The 24,775-nt window shown below is 44.8% G+C and overlaps 1 pseudogene; it reads left to right on the forward strand.

The window, feature by feature from the left end:
• The first annotated feature begins 6,644 nt into the window (after positions 1-6,644).
• LOC129352196 (potassium voltage-gated channel subfamily G member 1-like) lies at positions 6,645-11,394 on the forward strand (annotated as a pseudogene).
• Positions 11,395-24,775: the final 13,381 nt, after the last annotated feature.

Raw genomic sequence — 24,775 nt, forward strand, 5'->3', positions numbered from 1 at the left:
GATAATGAGTCAGAAACAACAAGGACAGAATGTTCTGCAGCTTTTAGAGTTTGTTTGCTCTGCAGCCAGAATGAATGAATGAATGAAATGAATGAATGAATGAATCCATCCATCCATCCATCCATCCATCCATCATCCATCCATCCATCCATCCATCCATCCATCCATCCATCCATCCATCCATCCATCCATCCATCCATCCATCCATCCATCCATCCATCCATCCATCCATCCATCCATCCCCATCCATCCATCCATCCATCCATCCATCCATCCATCCATCCATCCATCCATCCATCCATCCATCCATCCATCCATCATGGAAAACATAAATTTTTAAGTCGCATACTCTGTGCTGGGCTTTGACTAGGCCATTCATAAATACAATATAAATAAAAGCTGGTTTCTCTTCATAAAAACAGATTGGTAGAGGGAATGACTGACACTCAGCCATATCTTCCTAATGATTCTGTTTAAAGATGGCGGGCCTCTGTGGTTCTGCTGGATCCTTCTGGATCCACTCCGGCTCTGGTTCTGGATCAGACTCTTATTGAACTGTGTTCCTCTCTGTTGCCTGCAGCAGTAACAGAACACCTGAGCTGCTTAATGGGATTGCTGGGAGCGTTTCCGACACGCACGCGCTCTTTTCTTCTGGGATGAGAAACGAGACACTGAGATGAAGCTCAACAAAGGCCGACTGGTAATGAGGCTCCGGCAGCCGCATGAAGCCGCATGAAGCCGCATGAAGCCGCTCTCTGCCCAATAAGGCCGGCAGTTAATTAACGCGTGTTGGAGAGATGTTCGTGTTGCGTTCAGGGCCGTCCGTTGCCCCGCTGCACGTCTCCCCAGGCGAGCCGCAGCTTCCCAGGGTTTGATTTAATTTCTGCTGTCAGAGAGTCGGTGAACCGTGGAAACCTTCAGCAGCGCTGGTCCGATAGAAACCTGTTTAGTCTCATCTGTAATCAGCCAGCCTGCGGGATGAAACGGCAGGACCTGCTGCGGCTCTGGAGGCCCATAAATATTTATCACCGTCTCCCAGGAGGTTCAAGAGGCCGCCGCCTTTTCTCCTGCCAGGATTATCATGTAATCCTTCATATTCAATCAGCCTGCAAGGTCAAAGGTCGTTTCATCCCAAGAGTGGATGAAGCGCTTTGTGTTTTAATGTGGAGTTAATGAGACTGAGGATGAGGAGCGGCTCATCTTCCTCCTCCAGACTCAACAGAACCTGACAGGACGCGAGAAGGTTACAGTCAGAAATCAGCAGCAAGACAAATAAAGAAAGGTTTATTAAAAACAAACATGTTTTCACCTTCTTATTCATTCATTTACAGAGTTGTATGAAGTACTGAAATCTCAGAGTCAAGTGAAAGTATAGATATCTCTCCAAAATATGACTTTGGTAAAAGTCCAAGTCACTGAAATGTTACTTGCGTTAAAGTCTTAAAGTATCTGAAACGTCTTGTACTTAAGTCTGGAAATTACTGTAAAAATGGATGAACTCAAGTAATGTAATGAAAAGCATAAGTAAAAAATAAAACAAGGTAAATGCAGTTTGAATGACATTTTTTAAATTTTGGTAAACTTGTCAAATACACTTAAAATAATGAACACAATCAAGTGCAGGCAAAATGAAACCTGCTAATAGATAAACTTGCAGCATCATTTAGTTAAGAACATTAGGTGCTTTACCTACAAGGTTAACTTAACCTGCTGTAGCCGGGGCATTATGTCCATTATGCACTCTTCCAGTTGCCCATATAAGGAAGACGCTGTGTTTTAGCGCAGCTGATTCATTACGGAGGCAAGCAATCGGCATTTACATTTAAAAGCGGGTAGATTGCTGAGAGGGTGAGAGTCCAGGCTGATTCCTCTGCAGGAAACCTCCTTATGGAGAGGATATACAGAGCTCTGCTAGCTTTTAGCGAAGGTTGGCCTGCTACTGTTTCGGTTTTAGTTTGTTTTGGTTATTTATGGATTAAACTTTTTTTCTTTTGGGAGTTTTTATTGTTCAGCCCTCCAGGCTCGCTTGTAGATAACCTGTGCTGTCCCTGGTTCCAAGCTGTTTTATCTAGATTGAGGAGACTAGTGGAAGGGGAGTTTCTTGTTTTGTGTTATTCACCGGGAGTTTTTCTTTTGTTGTGCGAGTGTGTTTTTGTTTGGGAACACCTAGGTGTATTCAGTTACATTTGTTTTTTTAAATTATTATTTCTCCCCCAAGCAGTCTGATGTTATTTAATCAAAGTAACTGGTCATCAGCGGTAAGGTTTCCAGGGCCAGCATAGATTTAGGATTTTAAAGTGATTGATATTGTACAATAAAATAAATTGACTATTTATGCCTAGCATTATTGTGATTAAATAAACTGTGGTTAATTTGCATCAGTGCCTCTGATCATTTTCTTTACAAACTTATGTGTGATCTGGTAAAAAGACAACACCAGAGGATTTAAGGTTCTTCACACATAACTAAGGTCGTAACCGAGGTCACACTGCTTTAGGTTATCTTAACCTGCTTTACAACTGAACCAGCTTCTTAGTAAACCCTCCAAGACAGAAAATACAAAGTTTTTGTAAGCCTTAAATTTTCCCTTTTAGTAAGGTCAGTGCTGAAATGCGACTAACATGAAGAAAAAACCTGTTACGATTACTCTACTTCACAAACTACAGGTGGACACAACTGGTCATAATGCAAAAGAAAAAAGAATTGGAAGGGAAATGCAGCTTATTGACATCTGAAGAGGGAGAGCTTTTAGTTAACTTGGTGTTTAATGGGAGAAGTGAAACAGGTGCATCGTATTGGTGGTGATAGACATCCATGGCAGATTAAAATCAACACAGCAGTACTTTAGTTCAGCATGTATCACCTCTAGTGTGATTCTCCAGAGTTTAGCTGCAGACTGTTGAACAGAGCCCTTCTTTTAAAGCCACAGGCTCCTCCCCCAGAAAGCCACATGCTCCTCCCACAGAAAGCCACATGCTCCTCCCCCAGAAAGCCACATGCTCCTCCCACAGAAAGCCACATGCTCCTCCCCCAGAAAGCCACATGCTCCTCCCACAGAAAGCCACAGGCTCCTCCCACAGAAAGCCACATGCTCCTCCCCCAGAAAGCCACAGGCTCCTCCCACAGAAAGCCACAGGCTCCTCCCACAGAAAGCCACATGCTCCTCCCCCAGAAAGCCATGCTCCTCCCACAGAAAGCCACATGCTCCTCCCCCAGAAAGCCATGCTCCTCCCACAGAAAGCCACAGGCTCCTCCCCCAGAAAGCCACATGATCCTCCCACAGAAAGCCACAGCTCCTCCCCCAGAAAGCCACAGGCTCCTCCCACAGATAGCCACAGGCTCCTCCCACAGAAAGCCACAGCTCCACCCCAGAAAGCCACAGGCTCCACCCACAGAAAGCCACAGGCTCCACCCACAGAAAGCCACAGGTTCCTCCCACAGCCACAGGCTCCACCCACAGAAAGCCACAGGCTCCACCCGCAGAAAGCCACAGGCTCCACCCACATAAAGCCACAGGCTCCTCCCACAGATAGCCACAGGCTCCTCCCACAGAAAGCCACAGGCTCCACCCACAGAAGCCACAGGCTCCACCCACAGAAAGCCACAGGCTCCACCCCAGAAAGCCACAGGCTCCTCCCACAGAAAGCCACAGGCTCCTCCCACAGAAAGCCACAGGCTCCTCCCACAGATAGCCACATGCTCCTCCCACAGAAAGCCACAGGCTCCTCCCACAGAAAGCCACAGGCTCCACCACAGAAAGCCACAGGCTCCTCCCACAGAAAGCCACAGGCTCCTCCCACAGATAGCCACAGGCTCCTCCCACAGAAAGCCACAGGCTCCTCCCACAGAAAGCCACAGGCTCCACCCGCAGAAAGCCACAGGCTCCACCCACAGAAAGCCACAGGCTCCTCCCACAGATAGCCACAGGCTCCTCCCACAGAAAGCCACAGGCTCCTCCCACAGAAAGCCACAGGCTCCTCCCACAGAAAGCCACAGGCTCCACCCACAGAAAGCCACAGGCTCCACCCGCAGAAAGCCACAGGCTCCACCCACATAAAGCCACAGGCTCCTCCCACAGATAGCCACAGGCTCCTCCCACAGAAAGCCACAGGCTCCACCCACAGAAAGCCACAGGCTCCACCCACAGAAAGCCACAGCTCCACCCACAGAAAGCCACAGGCTCCTCCCACAGAAAGCCACAGGCTCCTCCCACAGAAAGCCATGCTCCTCCCACAGAAAGCCACAGGCTCCACCCACAGAAAGCCACAGGCTCCACCCGCAGAAAGCCACAGGCTCCTCCCCCAGAAAGCCACAGGCTCCTCCCACAGATAGCCACAGGCTCCTCCCACAGAAAGCCACAGGCTCCACCCGCAGAAGCCACAGGCTCCACCCAGAAAGCCACAGGCTCCTCCCACAGATAGCCACAGGCTCCTCCCACAGAAAGCCACATGCTCCACCCGCAAAGCCACAGGCTCCACCCGCAGAAAGCCACAGGCTCCACCCACAGAAAGCCACAGGCTCCTCCCACAGATAGCCACAGGCTCCTCCCACAGAAAGCCACAGGCTCCACCCACAGAAAGCCACAGGCTCCACCCACGAAAGCCACAGGCTCCACCCGCAGAAAGCCACAGGCTCCACCCACAGAAAGCCACAGGCTCCTCCACAGATAGCCACAGGCTCCTCCCATAGAAAAGCCACAGGCTCCTCCCACAGAAAGCCACAGGCTCCTCCCACAGAAAGCCACAGGCTCCTCCCACAGAAAGCCACAGGCTCCTCCCACAGAAAGCCACAGGCTCCTCCCACAGAAAGCCACAGGCTCCTCCCACAGAAAGCCACAGGCTCCACCCATAGAAAGCCACAGGCTCCACCCACAGAAAGCCACAGGCTCCTCCCACAGAAAGCCACAGGCTCCTCCCACAGAAAGCCACAGGCTCCTCCCACAGAAAGCCACAGGCTCCACCGCAGAAAGCCACAGGCTCCACCACAGAAAGCCACAGGCTCCTCCCACAGAAAGCCACAGGCTCCTCCCACAGAAAGCCACAGGCTCCACCCATAGAAAGCCACAGGCTCCACCACAGAAAGCCACAGGCTCCTCCCACAGAAAGCCACAGGCTCCACCCATAGAAAGCCACAGGCTCCTCCCACAGAAAGCCACAGGCTCCTCCCACAGAAAGCCACAGGCTCCACCCGCAGAAAGCCACAGGCTCCACCCACAGAAAGCCACAGGCTCCTCCCACAGAAAGCCACAGGCTCCACCCATAGAAAGCCACAGGCTCCACCCATAGAAAGTCATATCAAGATAACAAAAACTAAGCAATTACTCCTAAGTCAAATCAATTCTTAAAGTATACAAAATAATTAATAAGAGACAAAAATAAATAAATGACAGAGCGGGAACACAGCGTGACCCCACGATGAACCGCGCCAGTTTAAGCTGCAACAAAAACGTAAGTAAGCATTGTGTGTGTTTGTGTGTGTTGTGTGTGATTGTGTGTTTGTGTGATTGTGTGTGATTGTGTATGTGATTGGTGTTTTGTGTATGTGTGTTTGTGTGTGATTGTGTATGTGATTGTGTGTTTGTGTGTGATTGTGTAGGTTTGTGTATGTGATTGTGTGTGTTTGTGTATGTGTGTGTTTGTGTATGTTTGTGTATGTGATTGTGTGTGTTTGTGTATGTGTGTGTGTTTGTGTGTGTGTTAACTCTTTAATTAGGCCCTAACTCGTGACGGGTCCTCCATCACAGTAACGAGTAACTAAACCACACATTGAAAATGGATCGGAGTAAAAGTTTGCAATTAAGTTCAGAAATATAGTGTAGTAAAAATGAAAGTTATCAAAAATTTTCATACTCGAGGAAAGTATGAATGCTCCAAATATACTTAAGTAAAGTAGTGAAGTATTTTTGCTTCGTTACTATACAACACTGTTCATTTAGCATGTCTCCACATGTCGAGTTGAAGCTAAATATGTTGCTAGACAACAAGATATTCAGATTGTAGTTCGTTTGATGCTATCTAGTTAGCATGCTAAATATGTAGTTGAAGCTAAATATTTAGACTGAAGCTAGCTAAGCTTCAAACTACATATTTAGCTTGCTAACTAGTTAGCCTCAAACATTAGGTTCAATTTAAAACCAAATAGTAAGTTTTTGCCGACCCAATTAGCAAGCTAATTAAGTAGCATAAGCTGAATAGCTAGACAGCAACTTAGCTAAGATAAGTATTTGACTCAGAAGCTAAAGGCCAACAGATGAAACATTTACAGAAGCAGAAGAATCTGTTCATGTTGTGAACTCAGAGTCACAACATGAATCCATCATGGACGGACTCACTGAGCATCGTCTCTCGGTTCGGTTCCGTTCGACGTTTGGGGCAGCAGTAAGTGATTGTCATGATCTATTCTGTCCGCAAAACGACAGTTTGGTGTTTCATTCATGCAGAATGACGGGCGGTGGATTTGCTTCTGTTTTAAATCGATTTTGGGAACTGTAATATCAACCCTGAATAAAAATGTGATTTCTTTTCCACAGAGAACTGGCTGCCTTTCCAGGTGAGTCCACCTCACTCTCGCCCCCCTGCTGGCCGCTCCAGACCTGCCAGCTCTTCTAACCGGATCATTTTTCTGTTCGGTTCGGTCCGCGCAGCAGGACGGATCTCAGTCGGACCAACCTGAGGAATCTGTGCGTCTCCGGATCCATTTCCTGCTTTTAACAAACTTCTCCCGACCTCTGAGAGCGGAACCGCCTGTTAGACAGGAGGAAGAGGAGGAAGAAGAGGAAGAGGAGGAAGGTCCTGCTGTCGGAACAAGATGAAAACAAAGCAGCAGGTTTCAGGAAACCGCTGTTAAATAAACGCATTATTATTTCTGCGAGGGACAGGTGGACATCCCAGGGACAGGTGGACATCCCGGGGGACAGGTGGACATCCGGGGACAGGCTGGGCTGAGGACTCCTTATGCTCCACCTTTGCCCTGACAGGTGACTCCGCTTCACGTTTCATCCCATTAACTTTCTGATTTTGATTTTGATTGAATCGAGTCTGCAGCTCTGCCGGGATCCAGAAGTTTCTAACCTAAACCAGAGAACCGTGTTAAAGCTGGAGGTTAAAGTTCATCTGTTGGTGATGCTGCAGCTTCCGGCGGTCAGTTGGATAATCTATGATATTATGTAATTCCTGCTTCACAGCAGCAGGTTGTTCCGGTGGTTTGATGGACTAAAGCTACAGATTGAGTTTAGATCCCCAGAAGTCTGAGAGGCGCCACCTGCTGGAGGAAAGAGGGAACACGGGGATATGGCAGGCCGTTTTAACAGAATTGGTTTCTGTATTTACATTCCAGATATTTAAAAATTAGTTTTTACTAGACTTTTACTATCCTGAATGATAGTTTAGTATTTCTGTTTTTATATTCTAACTTAATTACAAGAAGTCAAAACATCTCCACCTGCTAGCTACATCCACACTGGATGTTACTACTGGCAGAAACGACAAGGAATGAGGAGGGCAATGGTTTTCATCCATCACTGCTTTGACTTTTAATGACTCATCACTGGAACAAGCTCATTCACGTCATTGTGATTTTCAGCATTAGCAGAAGATTGACAAACATTTGCGTACATGAGAGAAGATCGGAGCTGAGCAGCATCTCAGGCTAACTTCTAGTTTTTCTGTCTTTTCAGTATCTTGCTCGGAGTTGGTCTTCCTCTTTAGCTCGACCCACAGAAAGTTCTTCTATTCCGTCCCGGATCTGCTGCCAGCATGCCCATCATCAGCAATGCCAACCATGACTTCAGCACCTACTCCATCAGCAGCGACGATAGCAGCCTGGACCGGTTCTTCACTGAGATCCCAGAGACCGAGACCCTAAAGGGGGTGTACTTCCAGCGCGCCCGGCTGCCTGCGGGAGCCCCAGGCCTCCTTCACGGTGGACCACGCCGTGCAGGTCCTCATCAACGTCGGGGGGAACCGCTACGCCTTCCCTGGAGCACGCTGGAGCAGTTCCCCCAGAGCGGCTGGCCCGTCTTCGCTCCTGCACCACGCCGAGGAGATCGCTCGGCTCTGCGACGACTACGACGAGACGTGTCGGGATTCTTCTTCGACCGGAACCCCACGGCCTTCAGGGTCATCCTGAATTTCCTGGCGGCGGGAAAGCTGCGTCTTCTCCGGGAGCTGTGCGCCGTCTCTCTGCACGATGAGCTGGACTACTGGGGCGTGGACCGGGCCACATGGAGCGCTGCTGCCGGCGGCGGATGATCACCCGGGTGGACGAGGTGGCAGAGCGCCGGCGGAAGGAGGAGGAGTGGAGGCAGAAGAGGATGAAGCTGAAGGAGAGACCCCCGCAGGCGGAGAAGGGCTACCGCAGGCTGGTGTCGGCGCTGCGGGAGGTGATGGGAAAACCCGCACTCGGGTTTGGCGGGGAAGATCTTCGCCTGCCTGTCCATCTTCATGGTTCTGGTGACTGTGGTCAGCCTCTGCATCAGTACCATGCCGGACCTCAGAGACGAGGAGAACCGGGTGAGTTTGAGGCTTTTCAGTTTAGGGAACGGGACTGAATCCACCCAGTACTGAGCAAAGTCCTGAACCAGTTCAACTTTCTGTCCTGACTGACTAATAATGTTTAAAATTTGATCTTCAGGCTCAAATTTAACGCTTGTGTTACCAAAACACAATCATGAAACTTTTTGGAAAAGCAGCAAACGTTTCCTTATTTTCTATACGATAATAAACACCAGCGATTTTAAGGGATAGATCAGCATATCATGCTTAGATCAGATTAAAGTTTACTATTCGGTTGAGAGTCAAAACTGTGGACACACACCCTCATTTCCTGAAGCATGGTGGTGGACTTGTCATGCTGTGGGATGAAGTTTTGTTGGAGATGGTAAACATGCAGATGATGCTCTGATCTCTGAACTGAAGTTCATGCAAAATGTTGTGTGATGCTAAACAGTTAGCCGCAAACAAACGGTTTAGCTTGAAGCTAACTTATTTAGCTGATATTTAGCTTCAAACTAAATATTTTGTTAGTTAGCTAAACATTTGCTTGCTAAATATTTAGTTACTGAGCTAAATATGTAGCTTCAAGAAACACATTTAGATAAGTAACTATTTATGTTGCAACTAAATAGTTTCAAACTAAATATTGACTTTAAAACTAAATGTTAGTTGATGAACTCTGTATTTGTGTAGAGCTGCTGATGGCTGGAGGTTCAGTTCAGCAGAAGTTCAGCTTCCAACATGCAGTCAGAGGCATTATGGTGCATAACGGCCTAGTCCAAGTCCAAGTTGTTCATGTTGAGGTGTGGTAAGAGGCCGGTCCCGGCTGCTGTGGTTTGATTCTCTGCTCTGGTCCACCTCATGCAGGGAATCATTCCTGTGTCCTGGAGCGGAGCTTCCTGTGGCGGCGGCCAGATTAAAAATATCCACTTTATTATTTCCTAAAAGCTGTGTCTGTCGCGCTGACAGCCTCGTTAATCACGTCTGTGTTTTCGCTGTTCTGTTGTTGAATCTCACAGGAAAAGAAATGATTTTTTCCGTTTCAACAGGAAGCAAATCGATGCTCTGCAGGCTTTCTTGCTGAATAAATCATGTTTACAGCTTAAAAATTCAGAATATTCAATATTTTCTTAATTTGTTGTTACAATCTGCTGAATTATAAATATTATTTTAATTTTCATACAAGTGATAAGACAAAATGTACTAAATAGTTGATCTGTGGATTTCTGTGACTGTCAGCCTTCAATCTTCCTCTGAGGACGAAAACTAAAAATCCAAATTAGCAGAAGGAGAGGAAGCAGAACGCTGCGTCCATCTTGTCTTTAAACCATAAATCTGAATTAATTTTCTACAGTAACCTGCAGGCAGAGCCTCTCCTCTGGATCCTGACTAACAAGCAGCTGGTTTCCTCCCAGCCAGGATCTCTGCTCATCGTTCTTCTGGTCTTCATGTCGATTTGAGATAATCTGTCACTGAAGCTTTTCAGCTCATGGTTTTCATGCAGCAGAGACAGAAACATTCTTACATCACTGCAGCTCCTCTGGTTCGTCTCCTGATCCAGACAGAAACTGAATTCATGTTTTTATGTGAAACGACCCGTTCTGGACTCAGGTGGTTTCTCCAGGTGTGACCCGGACCCGCCCTGCTGGAGGTTCAGGAGGAAATAATCTGGATCTGTGAAACAGAATGAACCGCATCCTGAACAGGACTTACACTTCAAGCCATGAAGGGAAACCTTAGGATTCATTCATTCATTCATAACGTTCACAGTTACAAACTAAATATTTAGTTTGAAGTTAAATTTAGCTTGCTGACATTTAGCTCAGAACAACATATTTACCTCCAAAGTATTTCAGTGACTTAAATCTTTAGCTTAACTATGTTTTTAGTTAGCAGGCAGATTAGTAGCTCAGACTAACAAACCAAATGTAGTTTAAAGCTATTTAACTACATATTTACCACTAAACGGGATAGTTAGTTGGCTAAGTGTTTAGTTTATGACAGACTGAATAGTCTGAACTGTTGCTGTGCAGCTTTAAAACGGCTCTTTGGTTTCCTCTCGGATGCCGCAGTTTGATGAAAGTCTCCATGTTTCCTCCTCCGCAGGGCGAATGCTCCCAGAAGTGTCGCAACATGTTCGTGGTGGAGTCCGTGTGCGTGGCCTGGTTCACCCTGGAGTTCCTGCTGCGCTTCGTCAACGCTCCCTCCAAGCTGGCCTTCGCTCGCGGCCCGCTCAACATCATCGACGCCGTCGCCATCCTGCCGTACTACGTGTCGCTGGTGTTCGACGTCGGTGAGGAGGGCAGGACGAGGCGGCGGTGGGCCGCGGCTACTTGGACAAGCTGAGCCTGATCCTGCGGCTGCTGCGGGCGCTGCGGATCCTGTACGTGATGCGGCTGGCGCGCCACTCCCTGGGCCTGCAGACGCTGGCGTCACCATGCAGCGCAGCATGCGGGAGTTCGGCTGCTGCTCTTCGTCTGCGTGGCCGTCGCCCTCTTCTCGCCGCTGGTCCACACCTGGCCGAGAGCGAGCTCGCGCCGTTCGCCGCCGCGCATCCCCAGACAGCTTCAGCAGCATCCCGGCCTCCTACTGGTGGGCCATCATCTCCATGACCACGGTGGGCTACGGCGACATGGTGCCACGCAGCGTCCCCGGCCAGATGGTGGCGCGCAGCATCCTGAGCGGCATCCTCATCATGGCGTTCCCGGCCACCTCCATCTTCCACACCTTCTCTCGCTCTTACCAGGAGCTGAAGCAGGAGTACGAGCGGGTGTGGAAGCAGGAGCGCCACAAGGAGATGAGTGACTTCTCGCAGGAAGACTTCTCGTCTGCGTCCAAAAAGGAAAGCGACGGACTCCGTCCAACGAGACGCATCGGTCCACTGCCACCTTCTGCTTTCTGATGGACATTTCCAGTGTCTTTCCCTTTAAATCTTTAATCTGATCCAGATGGGACGTCCAGCTGTGGCCCCTAAGGGCCCGGTCTGCGTACGGGTCACCACCCTGCAGGATCCGAGCCGGAGGAACCGATGATGTTGGATCTCCAGCTGAGGAGTCTTCCTTTAAATATCTTCTTCAGGTTTAGATTTGTTCAGTGCTGCAGCTTCAACCCTTTAATGAGTCCAGATTTATAGAATCTGTCCATCGGTTTAAATCCCAGCCAAAATTAGTCTGATTTCCCCTGATAGTCCAGAAGACTCGGTTATTTGGTACCAAACATTTAACAACTCCTGCTGAGGTTCTTTCTCTCTGCTGAGTCAAACCAGCCTGTTACCCTCCTGGCCTGTGGGGCGCTGGAAACGACACTAAAACCTCTGAAGACGCTGAGAGCAATTCCTGCTTCACCAGATGAAACAAGATGGAGGCGTCAGAGTTTAGTGCTGGAGGATTTCTTTAGTCATTTCTCTGTTAGCATTGGGCTAGAACGTTAGCTTTGGTTGTATTTACCCAGAATGCTGTGCTGTCGTCCACTTCCTATGTGGTGCAGTCTTGGTCCGCGTGGCGTTCACATTCAAACCGAACCCAGACGGTTGAGGTCAGAGGGTCGATTAGCATTCACACCTGACCAAACCAGACTTTGACTAGACAGACGGAACTGGCGTCAGAGTAAAGCAGATTGAACAGAGCTGGGGAAAGAACCCTGAAACGTTTGAACAGCGTGTGTTTGTTTTCCACTAAACTCCGGGGATCAGAGGATTTGATCAGGAGGCATCAAATTAAAAATGAAAAACCAAAAACAGCTGAATGAAAGGTTCATTAATGATGATAAAATGTCAGATTAGCATCAGAAAAGCGCGGCAGCAGAGTCTCAGTGATCCGCTCACAACTGATGATCCCCTGAATCTCTGGTTCCCTAAAGAACCAGGTCGAGTTTTCCAGCCGACTGAGACGCATTCAGGATCTACCTGTTAATAAACTGAGATATGAAGCTTAAATTAAACTGTTAAATGTGATAATAAAACGTGGACTGGATGAGGAGTTGGTAACAATGTGGTTCTGACTCGGTTCCCAGGAGGTGGAAATGGAACCGGGGCTTTCACAGAACCAGATCAGGACTGGAATTTTACTGGTGGAAAAACCATTATGATGAATGGACTTAAAATAAAAATACAAAAATAATTTAAAATGTGTTTCTTCTGTAGGCAGGGAAAAGATTGATTGATAAAAGCAATAAAAAGAGCCAAACATCCAAGGGCTGCACAGTTTTCATTAATCAGTCACAGTTCTTGTCTAAACTGGACTTTAGCAGAAGTTTTTCCTCCTCTGTGGTTTTCAGGAAACTTTCCAGCTTAACTTGGATTCCAGTTCTGGAAAAAGTTGTTTAAAATCCAGATCAAATAATAAAAGTTACAACTTAATGTTAGCAAGACAGCAATGCATTTAAACTCTTTAACCACCAAGAGCTTGTCTGACTGCTTTTTATGATTTAAAATTATGTTTTTCCATAGAAAAGTGCCAAAAATCAACGTATTTTCAACCCATTGGGCTATTACTGCCATCTAGTGGTGAAGTTTGAAATCCCAACCAGAACCGGAAACTGATTTGTTTTTTCTCCATTTCTCTGTTCTTCCTCTTCCTTTCTTTTGCTTTGTTGGTTTTCTGTTTTTGGATTAATTCATGTAGACATGATCTATAAGATGTTTTCTACAGAAAATGGATTCCTGGTTTGACTGGTTCTGTCGCTCTAAGGCGTAGATGGAGCGACATGATTGTTGAAACACCAGCTGAGCTCAGAATAAAGGAATAAATCAACATGTTGATCAAACTTTTGGGGATATTTGCATTTTTATTGTTTCCATCTGTTTCTGTCTACATTCATTTCCCGTATGAAGGTTTACACTTAAAATCGCATTTTCTCTTTAAATAATGAAAATGTTAGATCTGAAAAGTGTTTATTCAAACACAATAAATGGAACAAAATCAAACACAGACCTCATAAAACAGCTATTATAATCTTAATCTAATATTTCTAACCTTAGCAACTACATTTCATTTCATAACTGCTAGCTTAGCTCACAGGGAGAACCTCACCAGTCTGCGGCTGCGCACACGGAGAAGAGATGTGTCACACCAATTACCGCCCCCCGCAACAACTAACAACAGGAACTATTAACTTGGCAACAAAAATAAAAGGAAATTAGTATAAAAGTAGAAACTACAAATAAAATGTTCCACTGAAAGTTTAGAGAATGTTCATTCATAATAATATTAACAATAAGATGAACTTGCTACACTGACATTCATGATCACCAGGATAAAGAGCTTTTATTATGAAATGAGTAACTTTGCGATGAACATCATCAACTTTTCCAGCAAAAAGAAACAAAAGTTTTGTTAAAAACCTTAAATTCAAGCTCATAACAATCAGTGACGATTTGGAAACATAAATGTTCCTAAATGATCAATTCTCCATCAGACAAACTGAAAAACAAAAACTTTATAAAATCATAAATTAGCAGTAAAAATTGAGAACTATCAGCGACTCGTCCAGTGTGTCGTTAAAACATCCAAACGGTTCTTCCCGCTCCAGCAGACTCGGTTCCGATCCAGATCTCAGTGGAGCCGTTTTTCTGTCCCAAACTCTGTCTGCAGTTTCCGGGTCCAGGTCCAGTCGGATCCAGGCAGAACTTCCTGTTGCTCTCAGTGATGACTCTGCAGGAGAACACACAGCTTCTGGGTCAGAACCGGACCTGGGTCAGAAACGGACCGGCCAACTGGGTCCGAACGGGACCGGCTGACCGCCCAGCACCAGAACAAAGTTCATATTTTGGTATTTAGAATCATTGTTTCCTTCGTGGTTTTGGTCTAATAATAATGTGGCTGCTGTCAGGACAACTGCCTCTTGTTTTTTATTTTTGTTTTTTATGTTTAAGGTGGCAGTAGTAATTTTATTGGTTTTATGTTGGGTGTACATTGGAATATAGAGGGGGAACTTTTGTTCCGCGCGGCATGTGTTGCCCGGGGACTTTGGCTGGCGCATTTGGAGCCATGTGGGTCATGCGAGCTGGAGAGACTGTGAGAAGATTAGACTTTATTCCTCTGGAGTTGATGCAGCTAATGAGGTACAGTTTTGTTGTATGGATCTTTTGTTATATTGTGCCATTTGTTGTGAACTGATTTAGGTTGTGTTACCTTTTTTGTAGTTCTGACGGCATTTTTTGAGGACCTAGAAGAACGTGTCTGAAATAAATGGCTGTAGAAAATCAAGAACTGCGTTAAGTTTAATTGAACTCGAGAGGAGTAACAGTCAGAACTCAACTGCTTCGTGCTGGACAAGTGTGGAGAGAAGAGCGGAGTCTGTTGCAGCTGCGGAGCCGTCAACGAGCAGCTCGTTAAGGGGTGACGTCGCTCTCTAGCATCGAAGGAAAAAACCGACTGCATGCAGGGTTACCTGAACCAGAGGCAGCCAAGAGTCCAGGAGTGCAGCGTGGTTAATCTGCCACCAAGTAACACGTTTAAAATAAGTTAAATGTGAATAGGTGAATTAGCTTTGCTAACTTTGAATGGGACTCTATAAGTGTTTAAGAGGGTAATCTGCTGTGGTATAAAGTTAAAGCTTAAGTTTGAAAAAAATATATAGATAAGTAAATGTTTGCAAGGTAATTGTTACCAAGTTATTCAAGTGAATTATAAGTGTTTTGACAAGTTAATAGTAACTAAGGTACCTTAAAAGCAAGTTATAATTTGGTTTCACATGGAAGCTATTTTTCTTTTTTTTCTGTTTTGTAACAAGTGAAAGAAGATTTATTGTTCTGATTAAGGTGTTTGTTACACCACATTTAAGTTCGTCTTTGAAGATAGAAATAATTTAAGCTTAAACACATAAAGGTGTAAAGAGTGTTAAAGATTCACTACATTTAAGTTCATTCAAGGAAAATAATTTAAGTTTATGAACAAACTGAAAGGTTAGCGCTTGAAGCTATATATATATATATATATATATTTTATATATTTTATATATATATATATATATATATATATATATATATTTTAAATATTATTTTTAATATAGGAACATTTTAAGTTACAGTTAAGAAAACCCTTAGTGCACACACAATTGAACAGTGACATGGCCACACAGAAAGACTGTGATGCTGGAGCTATGGAGCTGCAGCAAGATGGGAATCACGAAGAGAAGGCCTCAGATACAATCCCCTTGGAGGCAAGAACAAGTCAAGCTGTTCCAGAAGAAGGCTTGAGGAAAAGTGTAAGGCAGAGAAAACTCACAGAGAAAGGCCAAACACTACATGAAGAAAAGGTGAGCAGGCTTCAAGCTCGTTTCAAGATCAGTTATAAATGGAAAACTGCTGCTAAACAAGCTAAAAGATCACTTGAAGCACCTGATGAACCAAGTTTGCACAATCACATTGTTCAAATCCAACATGCTTCAGGAGAAGTGAAGCAAGCCTACGAAGAGCTGCGAAGTTATGAAACACCTGACAGAGACACTCGTCGCAGAGTGGACACATGTGATGCAGTTTCACAAAACTTATAAACCAAGTTCAAGGAAACACTGGTGAAAAGGAAGATGAGAAAGATATAGAAAGGAGATCGGCTGGTTGGAGTGAAGCTGGCTCTGTGTTCACTTTAACAACCTCGCAAGTTTCCACACAATCGGGTAGTGTACGTTCAAACCATTCGAGTAAGTTGTCTGTCAAAAGACAAGAAGCAGCAGCAGAACTTGCAGCCATGGAAGCCACTCTAAAGATGATGGAAGAAATGGAGTGGGAAAGAGAGAAACTGGAAGAGCTTGAATTGGAAAACAAAGAAAGACTTGCAAAACAAAAGGCAGAGAATGCTGAAACCCAAAGAATGTTAGAAAGAAGAAAAAGAGAGCTTGAACGTTTAGAAGCTGTAAAACAGATGGAAGCTGCCAAAGCACGAGTGAGAGTCTACAAGCAAGAACTCAACTCAGATGAAGAAATATCGGATCTTCTGCATGATGTGGAAAAATCAAAGACCACATCAATTCCAGTAAGCCAGCCTCAGCCTAAGTTGAAACCTTCAAGACTCAATCCAAGTGCACAATCATTTACATCACCACAAGACAACACCTCAAGTGCGCAACCTACCAACAATGCCACGCAGGAAGATGGCGCAACAGTACTGGCAAGGTTTTAGCAGAGTCCATTAACATTAACCGATTACCAGTTCCAGAACCTGCTGTTTTCAATGGTGATCCAATCAAGTACAAGGATTGGAAAATTTCATTTCAAATGCTGATTGAAAGAAAGAACATTCCAGTGGGTGAAAAGATCTACTACCTACGAAAGTATGTTGGTGGTCCTGCAAGAAAGGCTATTGAGGGTTACTTTCTACTGGGAACAGACATAGCATACCATTCAGCCTGGAACATTCTGGAGGAAAGATATGGAAGTTCATTCATAATCGCTAAAGCTTTCAGAGATAAGCTCTCGTCATGGCCGAAAATTGGAACAAAAGACAGCGCTGAACTAAGAGAGTTCTCAGATTTTCTCAGAGGCTGTGAAGCAGCAATGTCTCAGATAAAGAGTCTCGAGGTTCTGAATGACTGCAGTGAGAACCAGCGAATGCTCAACAAGCTGCCTGATTGGCTTACAGCAAGATGGAACAGGCAAGTCATTCAGATTGAAGAAGAGACTGGTTCATTTCCAACCTTCAGCAACTTTGTTGACTTTGTCACAAGAGAAGCTAAAATAGCATGTAACCCAGTGACATCACTGCATGCTCTCAAACAAATGACTCAGAGAAAGTGAAACCTTTAAAAGCTCGAAGTGTCGGAGCAAAGACATTTGTAAGCAGCACAGAAGAGAGAACAGAAATAAACAAATGTGTTTTCTGTGAAAGATTAAATCACAACATCCAGACATGTCGGAAGTTCATGGAGAAAGCCATAACTGAAAGAGTGAAGTTTGTGAAATTGAAAGGACTATGTTTTGGATGTCTCAGTTTTGGACACCAATCCAAGAAATGTGAAAAGAGAAGTGTTTGTAACACCTGTAAGGGAAAACACCCAACATGTTTACATGAAGAACGAGACAAAGAGTTCAGAAGAAATAAAGACAGCGATAAAGAACAAGGGCAAGTTAAAGAAACCAAAGAACAAAGTAAAGATACATCAAGTGAAGCAATCTCAAACCGTGTGATCCAAGGTGATAAGAGCAATCTCACATCTACAATAATTCCAGTTTGGTTGTCCACAGCAAGTAATCCAGAACAGGAAATGCTAGTATACGCCCTTCTGGATAGTCAAAGCGACACTACATTTGTTCTCAAAGAAAAGGCAGATGCTCTGGACACAGAAAAAAGAGATGTACAGTTAAAGCTCTCTACGTTGTCATCTAAAGATACTGTTGTTTCAAGTCAAAGGCTTTCAGAGCTACAAATCAGAGGTTTCTACTCTTCAAAGAGAATCCCTCTTCTATGACATATACCAGAGAGTTTATCCCTGCCAATTTAAATCATATTCCCACACCAAAGACAGCAAGAGCATGGCCTCACCTGGAGCACCTTGCTGAAGAGATTGCCCCTCTGATTGAATGCGATGTTGCTCTGTTAATAGGTTATAACTGTTCACAAGCATTAGTACCAAGAGAAGTTGTGTCAGGAAAGGACAATGAGCCCTTTGCTCAACGCACAGACCTCGGCTGGACAATAGTTGGAGGTGTTGGTCATTGTGTTGACTATGGAGACATTATTGGATGTAGTCACAGGATAATTGTCAAGGAAGTGACACCTAATCCACCATCTGATCAGCTGACTAAAGAGGTGCACTTTATGTGTCGCACTCAGGTCAAAGAGGTTTTCACAACAACAGATGTGATTAAAGTTCTCGAATCTGATTTTAATGAAAGGAAAGTGGAAGATTCTCATCTTTCTCAAGAGGACTTGCGCTTCATTTCCATAATGGAGGATGGAGTAAAAATTCAAAAGGATGGACATTGTGAGTTACCCTTACCATTTAAGGAGGCTAGACCAATTTTACCAAACAACAAGAGCTGTGCAGAACACAGACTCAAGTGCCTCAAGAAGAGATTTGGAAGGGACAAACAATATCACAGTGACTATGTGAAGTTTATGAATGAAACAATAGAGTGTGGAGATGCGGTAAAGGTGCCTCCTGAAGAACTGCACAAACACCCGGCATGGTACATACCTCACCATGGGGTATACCATCCCCAAAAACCGGGAAAAATAAGAGTGGTGTTCGATTGTTCAGCAAAGTATGAAGGAGTCTCATTGAACGATCACCTGTTGACAGGACCAGAGTTAACCAACACACTTGTAGGAGTCCTGTGCAGATTCCGAAAGGGACAAGTAGCAGTGATGTGCGACATCAAACGCATGTTTCATCAATTCAGAGTCAGAGTAGAAGATCAAGACTATTTTCGCTTCCTGTGGTGGGATGATGGAGATTTCCACTCCACTCCATCGGTCTACCGCATGCGTGTCCACTTGTTTGGAGCTGCCTCATCACCAGCTTGTGCAAACTTTGGTCTCAAGTACATTGCAGCACAAGGTCAAGGACAGTTTAGTGAAGCGACAATAAAATTTATTGAAAGAAATTTTTATGTGGACGATGGTTTGATCAGTTTTCATTCGGAAAAGGAAGCAATTCATCTGGTGAATGAAGCAAAGGAACTCTGTCACACTGGGAAACTACAACTTCATAAGTTTGTTTCCAACAGTCAACAAGTACTTGACTCACTTCCTAAAGAAGACTGTGCAGAGACAGTAAAATCGCAAGACCTTGCACTTGGTGAGCAAAAAACAGACAGAGCTCTAGGCATTAAGTGGTGCGTAGCCTCTGATCATTTCCAGTTTTGAGTGGTTGTGAAAGAGCACCCACTTTCCAGAAGAGGAGTGTTGTCGACTGTGGCCTCCATTTTCGACCCACTTGGACTTGTGGCGCCTTTTGTTTTACTTGGCAAGCAAATATTACAGCAGATATGTCGTGACAAGGTGGACTGGGATGCACCGCTCTCAAGTGAACTGAAGCCACGGTGGGAGTCCTGGCTGTCAGATGTCAAGAACCTTGCAGATGTTAAGATTGACCGTTGTTACCTTCCTAAGGATTTCAAAGAAGTTCAGAAGTATGAACTTCACTATTTTTCAGATGCAAGTGTTGCAGGATATGGAGTCTGTACCTACCTAAGAGCTATCAGTGAATCAGGACAAATCCATTGCTCTCTTGTATTCGCCAAATCCAGAGTGGCACCCACCAAGGTGACTACGGTACCAAGATTGGAGCTGTCTGCAGCAGTCGTCGCGGTACGCATAAGCGACATGCTCAAGGCAGAATTGGAGCTGGAAAATGCTGAAGAATTCTTTTGGACAGATTCGCAGGTTGTGTTGGGATACATCAGCAATGAGGCAAGACGTTTTCACGTTTTTGTAGCGAACCGAATCCAACGCATCAAAGAGAGTACTGTACCAACACAGTGGAAGTACATTTCTTCACATGAAAATCCCGCTGACCATGCGTCTCGTGGATTAAAAGCCAAAGACCTTGTTTCTTCCAACTGGTTTAGAGGACCAAGTTTTCTCTGGCAAGAAGAGCTGCCCAGTGGAGAGATTAAGGTAGGAGAACTTGGATCAGAAGACCCAGAAGTACGGAAAGTAGTTGCACATCACATGTTGACAAAGATAGATTCTTTGGTGGAGCGTTTTGTGAAGTTTTCCAGTTGGTCAAAACTAGTCAAAGCTATTGCAAGACTCATTAGATTTGGGAAGGAGTTTAAGAGAATGCAAAAGAGAACCAATGAAGCTACAAGTCTCGAAGAAAGACAAGAAGCTGAACTTGCAATCATAGCCATTGTACAAGGCTCAGTTTTCTCCAAAGAGATTAAGGAGCTTCAGTCCCGAAAAGAGTTAACTGAAGACAAGACAAGTAAGCTCTACCAGCTCAACCCCTTTCTCGACCACAAGGGTGTCCTCAGAGTGGGAGGTAGGTTAGAGCAAGCTACTCTACATCCATATGTTAAGCACCCAGCTATTTTACCGAAGACCGGCCACGTCACAAGGTTATTGATTGATCACTATCATCAGCATGTGGAACATCAGGGCCGGGGCATGACAATAAATGAGCTAAGAGCTAACGGCATTTGGATACTTGGGTGTAGTCAAGCAGTATCATCCTATATCTACAACTGTGTGAAATGCAGGAAACTCAGACGAGGAACAGAAGAGCAGAAAATGGCAAACCTGCCTAATGAGAGAATGGAAACAACTCCTCCGTTTACATATTGTGGGATGGATTGTTTTGGCCCATTTTATGTCAAGGAAGGGCGTAAAGAGCTCAAACGCTATGGACTTCTGTTCACGTGCTTATGTTCCCGCGCGGTACACATTGAATTACTCGATGATCTGTCAACTGACGCCTTCCTTAATTCGCTCCGAGCTTTCATTGCCATACGAGGAAATGTGCGGCAGCTGCGATCAGACCAGGGTACTAACTTTGTTGGGGCAGGGCGAGAATTTCTGGAAGCAGTAAGAGAAATGAACCAGGAAAGCCTGAAGAAACTCGGATGTGAGTTTGTTATGAACCCTCCCTCTGCCAGTCATATGGGTGGAGTCTGGGAGAGGCAAATCCGTACAATCAGAAGTGTGTTGTCCTCCATCCTAGATCAGTCTTCCCGGACACTTGACATTTCATCATTACGGACTTATCTTTACGAAGTGATGGCCATAGTAAACAGTCGACCCATCACTCCTCACCTACTCAATGATCCTACCGGACCTCAACCACTCACTCCCAATCTTCTTTTAACAATGAAGACATCTGTAATACTACCACCTCCAGGAGACTTTGTGCAGCAGGACTTGTACCTTCGCAAGAGATGGCGTAGAGTTCAATACCTAGCCAATGAGTTCTGGCACAGATGGAGAAAAGAATATTTGTTGGGCCTACAGCAAAGACAAAAATGGCAGAAAACAAGGAGAAATGCGAAAGTCAATGATATAGTCATCATCAAAGATGAGACGGCACCACGAAATGACTGGAAACTCGCTAAGGTCACAGCAGTTTATCCAAGTGAAGATGGATGTGTGCGGAAGGTGCAGTTATTGATCAGTGACTCCACCTTAGATTGCCATGGAAGACGACTCACCAAACAAATTCACTTAGACAGACCTATTCATAAGACAGTCACATTGTTAGAAGCAGAATAGATCCACTCATAAGTTCAAATAGAAATCACAAGTGATTTGGTGGGAGTGTGGCTGCTGTCAGGACAACTGCCTCTTGTTTTTTATTTTTGTTTTTTATGTTTAAGGTGGCAGTAGTAATTTTATTGGTTTTATGTTGGGTGTACATTGGAATATAGAGGGGGAACTTTTGTTCCGCGCGGCATGTGTTGCCCGGGGAACTTTGGCTGGCGCATTTGGAGCCATGTGGGTCATGCGGGCTGGAGCGACTGTGAGAAGATTAGACTTTATTCCTCTGGAGTTGATGCAGCTAATGAGGTACAGTTTTCTTGTATGTATCTTTTGTTATATTGTGTCATTCGTTGTGAACTGATTTAGGTTGTTACCTTTTTTGTAGTTCTGACGGCATTTTTTGAGGACCTAGAAGAACGTGTCTGAAATAAATGGCTGTAGAAAATCAAGAACTGCGTTAAGTTTAATTGAACTCGAGAGGAGTAACAAATAATAATAATAATAATGTAGCTGATCCCCAGTACTTGAATTAAAAAACAGCCGGTCTCGACAGGTGATATTGGCTTTATTTCTCCTTTGATGATTTTGCTGGATCATCGTCAGGTCACTTGACTTCAAAACCTCCATCATCATCACCATCACCATCACCGTGAAAACTAAACAAATACAAATATTAAAATACAACACAAATCAACAATACAACAACAAACAAAACGTACCTCGCTGCCTTTACTGGGGAACGCCATTTCTTAGTCCAACGTTTGACAGTTCATTTGGTTCACTGCAATTCCCCAGTTTTATAGGCCCTGCCCTCTTTCTCTACGGCAGCCCGTGAGGTACGTATTAAACAAAAAAAATCCCAAAACATTACAAAATACCATTAAACCAAATAAATCACCAACAATGCCAACCAAAACAGACAAACATACATAAACAATCTGCAACAGTCTTAAATTAGAAATTCATTTAAATTGTTTAATTTAAATAAACTACAGATAATTTAGACATTTCATTTTACAATCCGTTACAAATAATAATAATAATAATAATAATTATTATTATTATTATTATTATTATTATTATTATTAAATGAATATAATAATATTCAGATTTGCTCTGATCACAAATTGAGACTTTTATTTTGAAACGCTGGCTTGGTTCCAGCAGCCATGTTGGTTCCAGCAGCCATGTTGGTTCCAGCAGCCATGTTGGTTCCAGTAGCCATGTTGGTTCCAGCAGCCATGTTGGTTCCAGCAGCCATGTTGGTTCCAGCAGCCATGTTGGTTCCAGTAGCCATGTTGGTTCCAGCAGCCATGTTGGTTCCAGTAGCCATGTTGGTTCCAGCAGCCATGTTGGTTCCAGCAGCCATGTTGGTTCCAGCAGCCATGTTGGTCCCAGCAGCCATGTTGGTTCCAGCAGCCATGTTGGTTCCAGCAGCCATGTTGGTTCCAGCAGCCATGTTGGTTCCAGCAGCAGTGTGCTCAGTGAACCCAGAATGTCCGTTTTGATGCTAATTATGATACTGATTCTGTTTGCAGTGATTGTTTCAGTCATTTATGAAAGTTGTGCTGAACTCACATCACAGATCTGACTCTGCAGTGAATCGGAGAGTTTTTCATCTCCTTCACTTTCCCTATGGGGATCGGCGTCCTGCCGTTGTCTTGGCAGCAGGGGTCCAGTATCATGCCTGGACCGACTGGAGCTGCGAACCAAAGCAGAACTTCAGCACCAACAACAGATTCATAGCTGCAGCAGCTGCAGCAGCAGCAGCAGAGGAGCAGCAGCAGCAGAGGAGCAGCAGCAGCAGCTGCAGCAGCAGAGGAGCAGCAGCAGCAGCTGCTGCTGCAGCAGACAGACAGAGGAGAGGAGGAGGAGATTCTCCATCAGTAGTAGGAGAAAGTTCTGACCTGCAGAGCTGGACCGCAGGGAGCAGAGGAGAGCCAGGAGGCAGAGGCTCAGCTGGAGCTACATGGTTCCGGAGGTTCTGGAAGTGTGCGGGACCGGTCCGGCCGGCTCCGTTTATATGTTGAGCAGCAGCTGTTCTCAGAAAGCAGCGGCTGCTCCTCCTCCTCCTCCTCTTCCTCTTCCTCTGAAAAGGATCTGCTTTTATTGATCAACTGTTAGTTCAGTTTATTTTTATTCACCGCAAATGTCAAAAATCATTTTAATTCAGTCATTCAAATCGATCTGAGTTATAAATCAGTGCGTTATGATCAGTTTATTAATCAATAGCTTTCTTCCTAAACAACACATTTCCCAATAAACTCCTATTTGAAGATGTTTATATCTTAACTTTGTTTGAGTTTATTTAATCCCATAAATCGACATGCAAACAAACTAATGAAAAAGTCTAATGATGATAATAATGATATAAAATAACAATAACGATCTGCTAAGGAGGTAATAATAACACAAGGAAGGACTGATGGACCAATCAGAGCTCTGATTATTAATGTGTTTATCTGTGAGAATCTGAGATTATAATCTGGATTTAACAGTGAAGCTAAACCAGGAGAAATATAATCTCAGTTTTTAGTTTTCATCAGAACTAAGCGCTTCTTTACTTTATTATCAGACGTGGCTTTAATGTCGAACTTGACCTGAACTCGACCTCCTGCTGACCTCGGCTTGAAGCAGAAAACCAGCAGCTTCACCTGAACTCGACCTCTCAGGTTTCCACGGATACCAGTGCTGCGAAGTTCGGCGGCAGAGACACGAGGAAGTGAAAATGGAAGCGTTGAGACGTTTCACCGCCGTTCGCCAAACACTCAGAAAGAAGAATTGAAACCTTTCGAAGAAGAACGATCCCTGAAACTCTTCCAGAACCGTTCCAGAAAGTTTGGCTCAGATAAAAACCTTTTCTCTGAGTCTGGAAGGTCAGCTGGGGCACCGCCAGGCAGAGGGAGGTGACCTCTGACCTCAGGCCACTCTGAGGTCTGCTATCGAACCAGCCAGGCCCCCTGTGGATCATGGCTTGCATTGGGAATGCGCACACCTCCATTCTGCACATAAAAGCCGTTTCATGAAGGAATGTTTTCGTGGAAGTGTTTGTGAAGCTGGAGACGAATCCTAGACCTCAGAAGACATTTTGCAGCTGATGTTTATGGTATGGTTAATGCATCATGTCTTTAACTTCCTGGATCATGT

The sequence above is a fragment of the Poeciliopsis prolifica genome, unplaced genomic scaffold (assembly GCF_027474105.1).
Source record: "Poeciliopsis prolifica strain line A6 unplaced genomic scaffold, Auburn_PproV2 SCAFFOLD073, whole genome shotgun sequence".
Classification (NCBI taxonomy): domain Eukaryota; kingdom Metazoa; phylum Chordata; class Actinopteri; order Cyprinodontiformes; family Poeciliidae; genus Poeciliopsis; species Poeciliopsis prolifica.